This window comes from Panthera tigris, chromosome X (assembly GCF_018350195.1).
Source record: "Panthera tigris isolate Pti1 chromosome X, P.tigris_Pti1_mat1.1, whole genome shotgun sequence".
Taxonomy (NCBI): Eukaryota; Metazoa; Chordata; class Mammalia; order Carnivora; family Felidae; genus Panthera; species Panthera tigris.
The window spans coordinates 110,976,779-110,990,048 of record NC_056677.1 but is presented as its reverse complement, the minus strand read 5'-3'; the positions used below and the strand labels follow the sequence as shown (position 1 = coordinate 110,990,048).

Genomic DNA, 13,270 nt, shown 5'->3' with positions numbered 1-13,270 from the left:
AGGGGAAAACCTGAGAGACTTTGTCACCAGAAGATAGTACTTGCAGAAAATACTAACCGATATTCCTCAGGCCGAAGACAAATTTTACATGAGTGAAAAGTAATGAAAAGCTGAATAGTTATGGAATCAAGCTTAGTCAGTGAAACTAAACAGAAAAGGAAGAGATTATTAGGGAAGTCAGGAGATGGTGACCTTTGAGTGGGGGGAAGAATACTGTGATTAGAAGGGGCCAGGTGTGGGCCTCGAGGTTGTTGGCAAGTTGTATTTCTTCTAGTGGACGATAGGGGCAGGCGTTCTTTGTGGTAAGTCAGCGAGTTGTGCCCGTCTGTGAGGTCCTGAGATCTCCGTCTATCACAGTGTCACAATTACATGCGAGTGTGTGTGCATGTGTGGGCGCTCAGGACTTGGAGGCCGACTTGCCTTTCTGGACCACGGCGGGACAGGTACAGCACAGTCTCAGCCTTCGATCTGGTGACTTCTCCCAGCACTCAGCACCCACGGATCCTACCAAGGAAAGTAAATGACTTCCTCGTGTCCTTGGAAAGGTCCCTAGTCCGTTAACCTACCTCCTCTCTCACAAGCCACAGCAAGTCTCAGGGGTACGCACTTCAGCCCGGGGCACGTTCCTGAGAGACTGGCCTGAGATAGGCAACCACATCTTCCCGAGCCCTTTGCCAACTCCTCTATGGGAGCACCTCTCCCATTGTGCCTTCGGGCACAACCCGACGTTGGACCAGAGGGTTTAGGAACTCCTCAAGAGGGAGTATTTCTGGAGATCTCCCGGGGAAAGGTTCTGTTTCAGGACCTACATAGGTACATATTGGATCCCCATATATACCATGCTGTGTACTGAGCTATATTTTATGATTATATATGGGAAACTGGTGATGCATTTAGAAAGGAGATATGAGACAGATGTAGGATCTGTGCTGCTAAAAGGAGCACGTGCTATGAGACATAGGAAGGTGAAAAAATTAGGACTGGTTGATTTATTCACTAGCATGGAGAAATTACCGCAGACGAAAGCAGTAAAGCTGTGGACCCAACAATCGGAGACCTAGGTAGTGTGTTGTAAGATGCGGATTATGTGCTCCGAATAGTGTTTAGAAACTACAGATTTATATGGGCTACATTGGGATGGGAAGGCTCCAGGCAGCAGGAAAGGGCTTTGCGTGAACTCAACGAATATTCCATCAGCCGAGTGAGCTGGTTCTTACTGGCACATTCGTGTACCCGAGGAGAAAATTGAAGCACAAAAGTCATCTGAAGTTACCCAGCTGATAGGAAGAAGAGCTGGTGTATGAATCCCAGCAGCAAAGGTGCAGCCCACAAACGCAACCACTGGCCGTAATGCACAGCAGGGAAGTAGTGATTGCTAGCGCTTCCCGCACAGGTAGAAGCAGCCCAGGGCATTGGCCTGGGATTGAGTGTGAATGGGACAGGAACGATTGGTGACCCAAGGACGAGGGAGACGTAGGCGATTTGAGAAACAGGACGTGTGTGTTATAGGTTATCACGTGCCAGGCACTGAAAGGATCCAGCATGTGTCCATCCACAGAACCAGTCAGAGGGACAAGCCTTAGAGACAAGTGTTGAAGGGGGGTTGGCAGATCCTGGGACGGCATTTACATCAACAGCTCCAGGCTATCTTCCTGTCTCCCCTCTCGTGGATTAACTGCCCCAAACCATCCCTTCACTGGTTGCTGGACAAAGCCTGCGACCACTCTGCTGCCCTCTAGATCTTTGTTAGCCTGTTGCCCCCAACCCAGCTCAACCATAAGCTCTCACGGAGTTTGTAAATGAGCAGCCAGACTCCGTGGATAAGACACCCATCCGGGCCAATGGCTGTGTCCTTAACACTGCCCAACTATCAGGCTGTCTGCTTCTGGTGTCTTCCTTTCATCCCCCGTAGTTTGGAACTCATTTTACTTTATTTGGGTTTGCTGTTGCTCCAGAGTTCTATTTGAGGCCTATGAAGCCATCTGTGACAGCTGCAGCTAGCTGCGATATTCCCAATTTATTAGTCAGCATTCTGCAGACAACAGAACCAATGGGAATATATTATGAAGACTTTGGTTCATACATGTATGGAGGCTGAGAAGTCCCGCGATCTCCTATCTACAAGCTGGAACGCCAGGAAAGACAGTGGGGTAATTCAGTCTGAGAATGAAGGCCTGAGAACCTTCAAACCAGGGGAGTCAATGATATGAATCCCAGTCTAAGAGCAGGAAAAGTGGGGCACCTGGCTGGCTCGGTCACTAGGGCATGACTCTTGATCTCAGCGCCATGAGTTCAAGCCCCACAGTGGGTGTGGAGCCTACTTAGAAAAGAAATAGGAGTAGGAGGAGATGCGATGAAATGTCCCGCCTCAAGTAGTGAGGCAGAAGGAAAGGGGACCATTCTTCCTTCCTGTGCCTTTTGGTATATTCTGGCCCTCGGTGCCTGGGATAATGCTCACTCACAGTGGGCAAGGCAAACCACTTTCCTGAGTTACCGATTCAAATGCAAACCTCATGCAGAAACAGCCTCCCAGACACAACCAGAAATAATGTTCAACTTGGGCACCCACGGACGGTCCAGTTGACACCGAAAATTAACCATCGCAGTAGTTAGGGCAACCTCACAAACTATCGTGTGACAGTATTTACACAATAAAGCCTCGCAACACCCCCGACCCGCCTGACAAATGGGGGAAGGATAGTGCTAGCATGAGAGGGTCTTTGTCAGGGGTGATGTGCACTATGTGAAGATGGGAGGAGTAAGCATGGAAGGCTTCCTGGAGGAGGACGCATTTAGCTAGGTCAGGATAAACTAGGTGAGCCAGATTTCCGAAGTGCGAGATGACTAGAAACAAAGGAAAAGGTATGTGCAAAGGTCTAACAAGGCGGGGGGGTCGGCCTTGAGGGACAGACACGGATGTACAAAGACAAAAATATGAACAAATATTTGAGTAATTTATTTGGACCTGGAAGTATGGCGGTTTCCACTCCTAGACCTAAGAGAATGGACAGTCTGGCTGTCAATCACTGCAGGCCCTCCAAGCTGATGTCTGAAGGCGGGGCCACTGAAGGATGGCAAGCACCCGGCCATGAAGCCCTACCACGTGAGCAGGCCGATGACGGTTTGGATTGTGCAACGAGGCTTCCGTAGACCGTTCCCCTCAGTGATGGCAAAATATGGCGGGTACTGTGGATATATGGCGGTTGACAATGCTCCGATCTCACAAGTGTAAGTTTAATTGACTTTCTCTCATAATTGGCTGTTTGAAGTGTGAGTTTAAGAGAATGGGGGGGGGGGGGCGCAGATGGTGTGTCCTAAGACACGTTGACAGATGTGTCTCATGGGCTTCCGGATTGATGACAAGGGAAGGGCCCTTAGCTGCCTTTGGGGACATTGTTGTGCTTTATGTAACAACACGATGAGTCTTTCAGATCATTTCATTTGTCTGAGTGTGGGTCTCAAACCCCTCCCCCCCTCCCCCCCGGATTCGTGGTCTTCATGTTTTGTGGTGTTTGCAGCTTAAAAATGCAGAAAAAGGGGTGCGGTTGGCTGAGCCTGAGTGGGTCCCAGACAGGACGATGGCTGTTGGCTGCCTGGGAGCCGATTTTGGTTTCCACGGTACAGTGTTTGGGGACGGGACTTGTCACCGACTATTGTTTACATCTGGGTCTTGGCCATTTGTGTGAGGTGTCTTGGTGACAGGCTATCTCTTATCTTGATCTGAAACGAAAGGAGAGTGAAAGTAAGGAAAGGGGAGCATGTGTGTGATTACGACAGCCGATGCCTGCCTTTGAGGGCAGTTTTGTCTTTCATTTAACATGACTGTGTGTTTCCTATCAGTTGTTCAAAATTTGGAATGGTCTTCTGCATATGCTGCCTTGAAAAGGCGGGGGGAACCCCCTGATAATTCCAACGTGAAAGTGGGGAAACAGATGGCGTGGTGGGCTCGGGGCTTGTTCACTGACCACCGGGAATTGTCTTCAGTCACCACTGAAAGCTGCATTTTTCTGTAACGTATTCGTGTTTTTCCTATCATTGTATCCAACCAATAGCGGTCCGGAAGCTTTTCACGTGTTTTCCATAAAAAAAAAAAAGGTGTTCTATTAATTGCCGTCTTCGAATAAGAAGGTAGTCTATTGGGTCTGCTTGGCAGGGCCCTGGTGCTTTAAGTCCCCGATGGGAATGATCTGCTCGGGATCTTATTTCTTGTTTTTCCTGTGATAACGTAATGGCAGTGGGGTGTGTTTTCCCTGTGATATTGCAACATTGCATCCATTTGAGTTTGGTTTTTTATTTTGACTGTGTTTCATACGTGTTCTCCAAATGTGAAAGTACTTTCAGCGTGCACTTTGGAACAATTTGTCCGGCTGGACACGTGAAAGTTTCACACGCCGAATGTCTCCTAGCGGCTCTTGTTAGCCAAGACTGAACACTGTTTTGGCATTTAATTTTCCATGTTCGTCTTAAGGCAGCCAATTGAATTTTGATGTTGGCGCTCCTCATATATTTCCTTTAAAGTGCTTGGTGTAAATTTCAATTTACAGAGGAGGCATTCAACGTCTAATGGGGTGCCTTATGTTTCCAGTATAATGGCGTGTTTGACATAATTTGTTTTGCTAAATCCTGGTCTTGTTCCCTATGGATAAATTCTCTTAAAAACAAAGGTTTTCTGGGGAAACTGCCTGGCTCAGTGATAGAACCTGTGACTCTTGATGTGGGGGTTGTGATTGCAGGCCCCACACTGGTGTGGAGAGTGCTTAAAAATAAAGTCTTCAAAATGAATAATAATAAACGTTTTGAGGTGATCTCAAATTACAATTCAAAACAATCTGGTGAATGCTTGCCTCTCATACAGTTGGGGATTTGGGTGTACAAAAGAATTGGGTCTCCTGTGACTTTGTTCCATTAAATGTTGTTCCAGGCCCTTTGCGTAAGCTTTGTGTTAACCATTTTTGGCGTTATCGTTACTTTACAAACGAGGAAGAGATTGTTTTAATTATGTGTGTGCTTCTTGCTTTATGACAGTGACTGGCTCCCGGTGGCCCGGGAGCCCAACCTTTCGTCTTATTTGCTATTAAAATGTTTCTGAAAAACTGGCTCTGTGTGTTTTATTTCATGGGCCTACTTAAAATTTTCTTTTCAATGTAAAAAATAGCAGGTATTGACCATCAGGCTGACGGTGCTGTTTCCTGACCGCGAATTCCGGGAAGTGCCTGTCACCGGCCATCCCGGAATTCCGTTGGCTTCGTTCTGGGTTTCATTTCTCATAATAATTACATGACACTTATCAACTTTATTCAGGTCAATTCTGTACTTCGTCTTTAGTGCCTTTGCTTTGAACGTCACGGGGCATTTTCAATTTATTTACAAGCAAATTCACCCCCAGAAGTATTGCTCTCTGTGTTCTAGAACTGAATGGCCCTTGCTGGTCACAGTGCATACTTTTGAATATTATATTAGAACCCTGATTGTGCACGTGACATAGTGGTATTTCTTTTCTTTTCTTTTTTTTATTGTTGTGTCTTTAAATGCTGACCCAGGTGCTCCTTCCTAGGTGTTCTGCCATAGAAAAAATTACTTTGTGGTATCCTATTTACAAACAGTCTGTTCCCTGACACCTCCAGTCCTCCTTGTTAGGGGTCCTGGGCTAGACTGGACATGCTGCTCTCCCTGCACCCTACTCCACCCCAATCGCAGAGGGTGCTGTCCCTGCCTCTTGAGCCACAAGAGCTGACCGTGCCTTAATGCCCCAAGGGCTAGCATATTGGCTTAGGAAATAGTCAGTGGCTGCCTGCTTCTCCTCATACACCTCCCTTCCTGTGTCAGACCTAATGTGTATGCAAGGGGAGAATTCAATGAGAGGGAAGCTGTTGTTTTGCTCAAAACCCTGAGCGCCCTAATCCCTGAGAGTAATCTGATACTTGGTACAACAGGGACTTCCTTTTGATAATGGTGATAGCTGGGTTTGCCTTATCAGCCTTTTTGCTGATTGATTCTTGATATTGACTTGAATTTGGTATCTTAGCTCACATAGAAACGATTTAATGACTCATATCGGTGACACGTTGAAGGTCTGTAAAATGTACTTTGATTACATTTAGACCTGTGAAAGATCCACTGCTGGTATTTGGGTTTTACTGTCTTCGGTACTGACAGCAAAGCAGACTTCAGGAACTGGGACACTCAACTAGCCTCACCAATCCTGACTTTTGAGACAGAGTCCTAGATCTTGAACAAAATCTAAGTGTGGAATGAAGGTGCTTTCATTACTTGCCCATTCCATTGCCTGTAGTATCCTAGGGGCATTCTTGCACACTGAGAGCAGATTCTCCAGTGTGTATGTAACCAAATGTCCAATTTGTTCCCGTTGTTTCCTCCTCGGAGACCTGTGTTCAGTGTCAGCTGGTAGGGACATTATGCAATGTGTGAAATGCTTCGTGAATTTGTTGTGATTAACTTAGCTCATTTTGCTTTTTAGCAGTTTTGGAACTTACTGTGTTACCGATTAAGAAGTCTAGTATAACAGCCCAGCCATTGTAATGTGCATTTCGTGGTCTATTAAGTAGAGCACAAAACCCATTTGAATGATTTGTTACCCATCGTGTCTTGCGTGGTATGTCAGTGTCAGCAATTGGTAACAAAGTGAGAACACCACCACCCATTCCAAAGGTTTGTTACCCCCAATTGTGTACGAGTGGATGGCTTCATTAGTGAAGAGCGACATGGGAGTTCTGAGACACCCCTTCTCGCCACTGAGGGGCGATACCTCTTAACATAATATTTAATAATTCCCCTGTGCTGGTTGATGAAGGCGGGATGCACCACGGTTCGTGCTGAGGGGACAATCAGCCTCTAAAGCCGCAATCTCACCTTGTGGGTTGATTCATGCAGTTCCTGCCTTACATTCTCTTTCACTCTTTTGGCCTACTTCACACAGGCTGCATGATTGGGTCCTCTGGCCCCACCAACCACTTTGAGAAATTGCTCTGGATGAGGGAAAGAGGAAGTTTGCCCCATCCACTCGTGTTGTGAGTTTCCAAGTGGCCTAATTTTCCTGCAGTGGTCCCAAGCTGACCTTCCACAGGTAAGTCTCTTTGTAGATTTGTACAATCATCACCTCCCTCAGGATCTGTGATGGGAACGTCCAGTTCTGGTCAGCCGGTGGGCCCGTTGTGAGAGGAGAGGACCCTGAACCAATCGTCAAGGCCAGCCGTACAGGTAAGAGCAACCTTAGGCTGTGCGAGGCCAGAGGTGTTGGGTGAATAGCACTTGTCTCCTGTCAGCTGTACCTTTATTCCAGATGGTGTGGAAATCCCATCCCTGAGTCTCTAACATGGGCGCTTCCCACAAGGTCGGGGTCACCGCCTAGACACTACTTGTTAACTCCGTGGTAGAGACTCCATGTCTTGAGTCAATTTCCTCAAGGAGTCAGTGGCATCTTTTTCCCAGACCTTCTTCGCGTTCCTCTGCTTACTGTTGCGTGCCACTGTTACACACACGTTGGCTTTATTAGAATGTCAGATGTCCAAAAAACCCTGATCTTGAGCCTTTTTATCCTTTTGGTAATCGCTTTCTAATACCATGCATGCAGAAGCAGGATGGCCTGGATGGGATGGTCAGACACAAACTTCAGGAACTCAGAGATTGTGGGAGCACTGCTCAGGTGCATTTCTTCAGGTCTGGGTGTAACTTTTTTAAGTCATGGATCTGAATTAATTGAAAGCCAGGCGTACCTAGGAGAGGCGAGAAAGATGAGACCTGTACACCAAGCGGGTGCCAGAGGGTGACAGTCTGCCGGTCCACCCCCGCTGGGGTGGGTGGGCATTTATGTGGCAGCCGTCCTAGAAGCACAGGCTAACAGTTCAAGCAACATGTGGGTCAATACTTCTTTGCGGGTTTCCCCTTCCGTACATTCTAGCGATTTTTTGGCTTTGCAGATGTCGCCGAGACCGTGTCACCCATCGTGTTTCGTTCACAATAAGTTTCCAGCATGTGAGTCTGAAAGACCCTCGGCCCTTTCTTCCTGTCATCTCTGAGCCTCAGCTTCCACATCTGCAAAATGGAAATGACACCTTGCTCTTGCTCTCAGGCGTGGTGTGAAAATCAAGCGTGATCATCTTTATGAAGTGCTCAGCACACAGGAGGTACTGAAGAAATCGGGACACCGTTTCCAGAATGTGTTGAGGGGAGCAAAAGATCATGGCTTGGTTTAGATCCTCTTGCCACCTGTGCAGACCCCACTTGCACTTCGTTTCTTGAGCCTTTTGCTGTAATTTCAGCTACGTTTTGTTTCCTTTCACAGGGCCAGCCACTATTCTCAGAGGGTCTTGGGCATCTCTTTGGAAATGGACCTCTTTAACTCTGCTGTGATGCCAGGAGGTAGCCCAGCATCCCAGACCCTGCCTTTCTCTGAGCTGCATTCTTTCCTGGCTGCCTTGGACGTCTGACATTGAAGCTGATGTCACTCAGCGTCAAGCTGGGGCTGGAGGGTGCCTGGTAACTGGCAGTGCCCAAAGGTCTCCTCTCTTTCCTTCTCTGTATAAAGTTACTTCTTTTCTGGGCAGTGGTTAATTTGGGGAAAATCAGGTGAAGACTTTGACGGTTGGGTGTGAGAGTGTTAAGCATAAAGACGAATGGCTCTAAGGTGCATTCAAAGACCCTTGTGACCTCTAGTGTCAGACACACCTCTGGTTCCTCTGTTGCTTTGTTCGCACCAGTTCTATCCAGAAGGTGGCATCACAGAGCCTGATGTGCACTCCCCAAAGTCCAAACGATCCACATTTCTATGTGGTTAGACACTAACGTATGTAGCCTTTACACAACATGTTGACATTTCAAAGACTTTTCATTTATCCCTGTACTTGGTTCGGTTACTTTCAAGCCGTGGGAGATGGGGGTCATTACGACTTCCTACCCAGTGAAAACCTGAGACGTGAGGTACTTGCAAAACTCTGTGCCCCAACGCATGTTCCTTCCCCAGGCGGTAGGTACAAAAGTGAACAAGAATGGCTTGTCTGCTTGTCAAAAGCAGTTGTACAACTTAATAACCGTGATGCCTCCTCCTTCTTCCACACACACTTGTGCCCACTGCCCATCAAAGTCATGTTGGGTCATTTCACTGGGGGGAGGGATGCGGAAGACGTAGATGAATGTTTTGTGGGTAAGACTTCTGAGTACTGGCACTTAACAAAATAAGACCCAAGGTTGAAGCTTCCTAAAGGGTGACTGTTTAATTGGTGGCATCTCAAACTCAGGACCCTGAGGGAAAGACAAGGTGACCCTCTCAATTTAAGGTGGGGTCTGGCTTGGTGGCTCTTTCCCAGGAGTCCACTCTGGAGCCTGCCACATCAGTTGCGTTATGAGGCCTGTACTCCGTGAATGTGTACTTCCCAGCGGGGATGTTAATGAGTTATGAATTCTTGGTGTGAAGTATTTCATGTCAAACCCTGTTAGCCTGAAGTGGATTTTCATTCCTCTTATGGATGTGGGTGACAGAAGGGGAATGGATATCGAACACCTGAAGGTAAGGCCTTTGCACTTGTGCTGCCGAAGGAGCACGAGGTAAGGCCTTTGAAATGCAGTGTATTCGTTGCTACACTGGTTCCCTGTTATAGGCGCACTTTTCCACGGATGAATATTATTTCATTGGATACATGTACCACATATTCTTTATCCATTTATGCTGTTGATGGATGCTCACAAGTCTCTCATGTCTTACATATTGAGAATACGACTGTAGTGAGTATATGGGATGAGTATGTGTCTTTGACATAGTGGCTTCCTTTCCTTTATATAAATGCCCAGATACGGGATTGATACATCATATAGGAGCTCAATTATTAATTTTTTGAGAGGCCATCCTACTGTTCTCCGTCGTGCTACCTAATGTAGTGCTGTCAGGTGGTCAGACTCCCTATACAAAGAAGCTGAAAGAGTACGTCTACCATGCAGAGCAATGGCCTACTAGGATTCACTGGGAATCCTCATGTTGTGTATGGGAATGTGGTTGGAATTGTATCCATGCGTTTCCATCTAAACTTCCTGCGCACTTCCAGTGATCATACCTTGCCCGTGGCAAGAAGACGAGTGGCATGTGGGTGCTGTCAATGAACCTTCCATGAGGCAGGGGACGTTTAGATTGTCACAGGCATGAGCTGATGAGCCTGGATGTCCGGGAGCCTCCTGGGTCAGGTGTCCAGGGTGGGGGATTAATCCTTCCCCCTTTGTTTCTATACGCCATTTCAGGCCGTTCATTTCTCGCGATTAGTGAAACCTAGGGTCCAGAAGGGATATATGAGAAAACTCTGGGAGTCTAGTGAAACTTGAAAGGGGGTGGGTAGAGTGTCTTCGTGTGAAAGTGTGGTAGGCATTGTGGGTTCAGGGGCAATGGCAGCATCTGGCGACTGGGCAGATATTAGTTACCAGGGAAGAAATGTGTCTCTGGCCTCCAATGCAAAGAAACTAAAAGAGTATGTCTACCATGGAGATCAATGGCCTCCTAGGAATCCTTAGGAATCCTCATTTTGTGGATGGGATTGTGGTTGGAAGTGTATCCAAGCGTTTCCATCTAAGCTTTCTGCACTCTTCTGCTGACCATACTCTGCACATGGCGGGAAGATGAGCGGCGTGTGGGTGCTGTCCATGAACCTTCCATGAGGCAGGGGACGTTTAGATTGTCACGGACATGAGCTGATGAGCTGGATGTCCGGGAGCCTCCTGGGTCAGGTGTCCAGGGTGGAGGATGAATCCTTCCGCCTTTGTTTCTATACACCATTTCAGGCCCTTCATTTCTCGCAATTAGTGAAACCTGGGGTCCAGAAGGGATATATGAGTAAACTCTGGGAGTGTAATGAAACTTGAAAGGGGGTGGGTAGAGTGTCTTCGTGTGAAAGTGTGGTAGGCATTGTGGGTTCAGGGGCAATGGCAGCATCTGGCGACTGGGCAGATATTAGTTACCAGGGAAGAAATGTGTCTCTGGCCTCCAATGCAAAGAAACTAAAAGAGTATGTCTACCATGGAGATCAATGGCCTCCTAGGAATCCTTAGGAATCCTCATTTTGTGGATGGGATTGTGGTTGGAAGTGTATCCAAGCGTTTCCATCTAAGCTTTCTGCACTCTTCTGCTGACCATACTCTGCACATGGCGGGAAGATGAGCGGCGTGTGGGTGCTGTCCATGAACCTTCCATGAGGCAGGGGACGTTTAGATTGTCACGGACATGAGCTGATGAGCTGGATGTCCGGGAGCCTCCTGGGTCAGGTGTCCAGGGTGGAGGATGAATCCTTCCGCCTTTGTTTCTATACGCCATTTCAGGCCCTTCATTTCTCGCGATTAGTGAAACCTAGGCTCCAGAAGGGATATATGAGAAAACTCTGGGAGTGTAATGAAACTTGAAAGGGGGTGGGTAGAGTGTCTTCGTGTGAAAGTTTGGTAGGCATTGTGGGTTCAGGGGCAATGGCAGCATCTGGCGACTGGGCAGATATTAGTTCCCAGGGAAGAAATGGGTCATGTCTGGTTGTCTGGCCTCCAATGCAAAGAAACTAAAAGAGTATGTCTACCATGGAGATCAATGGCCTCCTAGGAATCCTTAGGAATCCTCATTTTGTGGATGGGATTGTGGTTGGAATTGTATCCAAGCGTTTCCATCTAAGCTTTCTGCACTCTTCTGCTGACCGAACTCTGCACATGGCGGGAAGCGGGGCGGTGCGTGGGTGCTGTCAATGAACCTTCCATGAGGCAGGGGACCTTTAGAATATCAAGGACATTTGCTAATGAGACTTTGTGGTTACCAGCCTCCATTTTCAGGCTCTTGATTTCACTTGATTAGTGAAATCTGGGGCCCACAAAGGCTCTGAGGACACTCTGGGAAGAGAAGGAATCTTGACCTTGGGTGGGCCGAGGGACTTGGAGTGAAAGTTGTGGTAGGCATTGTGGGTTCAGGGGTGTGTCCCCTGCCTTTCTCCCTTCTCACGCACTACCCTGGGGCAGCATAACTGGGGGCGAGGAGACAATGGACATTGGTGGATGTGACATGAGAAACTATGCCAGTCTTGTTGAGTTGACACATTCATTAGGAGAAGAGGGTGTTGTTTTCCACGTTCCACGTGGAGTGTGGGTTTGCCAGCAGGCACGGCTCTGCTGTTTCATCCTTACTCTGTGGTACCGTGGGCCTGTGAAGGAAGGCCACGGGGTAGGGTGCGTCGTCCTTCCCCCTGCTGTCTTGTTGCAGGTGACAATAACCTGAGGCCCTTCTGAGAAGGAACTGCTGTTGCTTATGCCTCTTTTATCCTCCAGGGACATCTTCTTCCATTGTCCCGGATCTGTGTTGGCTCTTGGGCACTGCTTGTGGTGTTTGCTTCCCCCTCCATGTGTCAGGAGGCTGGGTTTTAAAACTGGCAAGAGGCTTGTTTAGCTTTTCAAAAGGTTTGCGAAGAGGCAGAGAGCGCCCAAGGACAAGTTTTCCAAAGTCCATGTTCCCAGAGAAGGGAAGGGGGAGGTCGTGTCCCCCTTTTCAGTGGGGATAGTTTAGCTCTTGTTTCTTATTTTCTTTGCCCTGATGCCATGCTCCCATGAGACACCAGGCCCCATTGGTACCTGCACCCCTTGGGACCTGCACCCTTGGTACCTGCACCTGCGTGGGTGCTGTCAATGAACCTTCCATGAGGCAGGGGACGTTTCGATTCTCATGGACATGTGCAGATGTTTCTGGATGTGCGGGAACCTCCTGGGTCAGGTGTCCAGGTTAGAGGATTAATCCTTCCTATTTTGTTTCCTTGTTACATTTCAGGCTCTTGATTTCTCTTGATTAATGAAACCTGGGGTCCAGAAGGGATATGAGTATTTAATGAAACTTGACAGCGGGGGGTCGAGGGTCTTAATGTGAACGTGTGGTAGGCATTGTAGGTTCAGGGGCAATGGCAGCCTCTGGGGCATGACAGATATTAGGTCCCAGGGAAGAAATGGGCCATGTCTGGTTCTCAGGCTTCCAATACAAAGAAGCTAAAAGAGTTTGTCTACCATACAGAGAGATGGCCTACTAGGAATCGTTAGGAATCCTCATTTTGTGGATGGGAATGTGGTTGGAATTGTATCCAAGCGTTTCCATCTAAGCTTTCTGCACTCTTCTGCTGACCATACTCTGCACATGGCGGGAAGATGAGCGGCATGTGGGTGCTGTCAATGAACCTTCCATGAGGCAGGGGACGTTTAGATTGTCACGGGCATGAGCTGATGAGCTGGATGTCCGGGAGCCTCCTGGGTCAGGTGTCCA

The 13,270-nt window shown here is 47.9% G+C and overlaps 1 long non-coding RNA gene across 2 annotated transcripts; it reads left to right on the top strand.

Annotated features, from left to right (window-relative positions):
* The first annotated feature begins 3,150 nt into the window (after positions 1-3,150).
* Positions 3,151-9,867, top strand: LOC122235465. 2 transcript variants are annotated; one of them, XR_006213550.1, is made up of 4 exons: positions 3,151-3,228; positions 6,938-7,084; positions 7,938-8,144; positions 8,303-9,867. It is a non-coding gene; the product is annotated as an uncharacterized LOC122235465 (long non-coding RNA). The 2 variants fall into 2 exon arrangements; XR_006213551.1 differs by having other exon boundaries at positions 6,938-7,218.
* Positions 9,868-13,270: the final 3,403 nt, after the last annotated feature.